The 2,817-nt window shown below is 44.8% G+C and overlaps 1 protein-coding gene across 2 annotated transcripts in view; it reads left to right on the top strand.

Annotated features, from left to right (window-relative positions):
• Positions 1–1,615: 1,615 nt before the first annotated feature.
• myt1a (myelin transcription factor 1a) overlaps positions 1,616–2,817 on the top strand; it is a 22,085-nt gene continuing 20,883 nt past the window's right edge. For both annotated transcript variants that reach the window (XM_046055417.1, XM_046055416.1), the window contains exon 1: positions 1,616–1,772. The gene's annotated coding sequence lies outside the window, so the exon portion shown is untranslated. The remainder of the gene's footprint in view (positions 1,773–2,817) is intronic.

Raw genomic sequence — 2,817 nt, 5'->3', positions numbered from 1 at the left:
TATGCAATGTACTATTTAGTTTAGAAATATTCACATGTTTGACTTTTCAAAAGCCAGGCCTTGAGACTTTATGTGAAGGTATGGTAGGTAGTAGAGGTTCTTATTTCAGTTGGCAGGGTGTTCCACAATTCAGAAGCTCTTACAGAAAAACATGATTGGCTCCTGAAAGGGATACACAGTGCCCTCTTTGAGCTGATCTTCTAATTTTTATTTTTCTGCTTAATAAAAGTACCACGTGGTGGAGGAGCTTTTTCTTTTAGAATCTTAAACATCAGACAGATGTCACTGTATTTTATTACATTTTCCCAACTAAGGATTTCATATTTGCTCAAGATATTGCAATGGTGGTAAGTACTGGGTTTTCTAACACTTTGTGAGCCTACTTGTGATAATCATTGCATACATATGTAATGTTGCTGCTGTAGTTGTTGTTGCAGTTTTTCATATATCTAAAATTGACCAGGTTGTATTTGGTTATTTGCATTATTTTATTCATTTGTTTTTTGAAGCATAAGGTGGAGACAAGGATAATACCGAGATATTTAACGAGAGACTACTTCATTGATACAGTATCTCACAAAAGTGAGTACTTCTTTTCATGTGACAACACTGAAGAAATGACACTTAGCTACAGTGTAAAGTAGTAAGTGTACAGCTTGTATAACAGTGTATATTTGCTGTCCCCTCAAAATAACACAACACACAGCTGTTAATGTCTAAACCGCTGGCAACAAAAGTGAGGACACCCCTAAGAGAAAATGTCTAAGTAGTATTTGTATACTTTCATAAATGCATTGCAGATAAAAATGCAAAGTTAAAGCAGCCTGTAGGCCTCCTGCAGCCACCTCATGGTGAAACGTGAATGAATGCTCACTCAGACCTGTTAGTGATGTTGTGTTGTATGTTATGTTATATTATATGTCATGTTGTGTTGTAAATGTCGTTTCCTCGTGACCCTTTTTGCCTGGAGCGTCAGTGTTTCTCCCTTTGGGGGTCAGAATCAGCTTTATTGACTAAGTATGTGAACACATGAGGAATCTGACTCTGGTTTTTCATTGCTCTCAATGTTTCAAACAGTTCCAAGAATTTTCAGGAGGACAGAAATAGACATACAGCTAAGGACAAAAAGCTGAAACAGTCTTTTCTCCTGTTCTTATTGGCTGATCTAGGATCCAGGAACAAAACTATGCTCTCTGATTGGCTGGTTTCAGGGGGCAGCTGTACTGTGACTGGCTGATGATTTTGTCCCAGAAGCTGAAGATGACACAGTCCCAGCTGGTTCAGTGAGTTAATCGTTGGTAGGCTATGTACTAGCAGCCTATTATTAGTATTATACTAGCCTATTAGTACTTCCTTATGACTTTACTACTTGCTGCTGCTGGGACCGGCTGTTTCTTTGACCTGAGAAGTGTGTTTGGTGAGATCCTCCTCCACTCCCCGTCCTCTTTAGGCTAAATCTTGACCCCCAGCCCAGGGCCCGGGCCCCGGCAGCCCAGCCCAGGCAGCGGGGCGGCCCCTTGGTGAGCTGCGGCCGGCTGCAGGTCCACGGTGCTCCGGCAGGAGGCAGTGCAGCGGGGCTCCTGTCCATGGTGCTGAAGATTCTGCAGGCTCTGTCCGGGGTGCTGAACGGCTGCGGTTGCTGGGCTCGGTCTGACGTTGCTGTCACACTCGTCCGGTCCCCAGTGGTCAAGTGGTCCACCGTGATCGTCGTCTCTGCGCAGTCGGACAGTGAGCGTGTATCTGCCGGGCCGGAGGGGGAAGGGAGGCGGAAGGTAAGGCTTTATGTCTCCGTGACAAAGAGCGTGAAGCGTTCAACGGTATTTTCCGGGCCTCGGCCGCAGCTTCACGGTGATCCGAGCAGGGGGGCCGTGATGAAACTGGAGGTGGACCTCAGCTGATTTCTGACGGGTGCCTTTGTGGAGGAGAACTGAGGCTCGGTCCGACAGCCGGGCTCGTTAACCCGATTATTAGTGTCGCTCGGTGTCCAGGCTCTGATAATGGCGGCCCGGTGTCGGTACAGTCAGGAACGTTAACAGATGAGCGCCGGTGGCTTTTGTGTGTTAGTGTTTGTCCCTGTGCCAGAACTGAGAGGAGGCCTTGTCCAGGCCGGCCTGCAGCCCTGCGGGAGGTTCTGTAAACCGAGTTCGGCAGAGACCCTGCAGATCACACAGCTCTGTATATGGACGGGCCATGTTTTTATTTATTTACACCTTTAATTAAAACAACATTATTGTTTATTATTTCTCTGTAGGCTATAATATTTCATGATATGTTTTTATTACGTTCTGTTAGTGACCCCTTCGAGCAGCATGTCAGTATCATATAGGCTATCTGCTGAGATTGCTATTGTTTTCTGTTATTTGGATTTCTGTTGAAATATAATAATAAGACAAAGCTTTGATTTCATTTTTATTATTAGGATGTTTGAGTTTTAAAGTGTGGAACCAGTTCAGTCTGTTAATCCTTCACTTCTCAAAATACCTCAAACATCCAGGAACAAAGAGAAACCACAGGACATGATGATATTTATTCTACTGCCGTTATATTTTCTTAATTTAGGCCTACTACATGAAAGGACCAGAGTTACTCCCAGTCTGCTTCACCAGGCAGCCATTTTATTTTCCATCACTCTGTTGGACTAAAGGTAGTAAAGTCTGGCTGTACTGCGTCTAAATACTGCGACCAGCTCAGAGAACTTTAACGTCCTCCCAGGAAGGCGGTAAAGTCTGGCTGTACTGCGTCTAAATACTGCGACCAGCTCAGAGAACTTTAACGTCCTCCCAGGAAGGCGGTAAAGTCTGGCTGTACTGCGTCTAA

This window comes from Micropterus dolomieu, linkage group LG08, assembly GCF_021292245.1.
Source record: "Micropterus dolomieu isolate WLL.071019.BEF.003 ecotype Adirondacks linkage group LG08, ASM2129224v1, whole genome shotgun sequence".
Taxonomy (NCBI): domain Eukaryota; kingdom Metazoa; phylum Chordata; class Actinopteri; order Centrarchiformes; family Centrarchidae; genus Micropterus; species Micropterus dolomieu.
The sequence above is the reverse complement of the archived record's forward strand: the minus strand, read 5'-3'. Positions and strand labels throughout refer to the sequence as shown.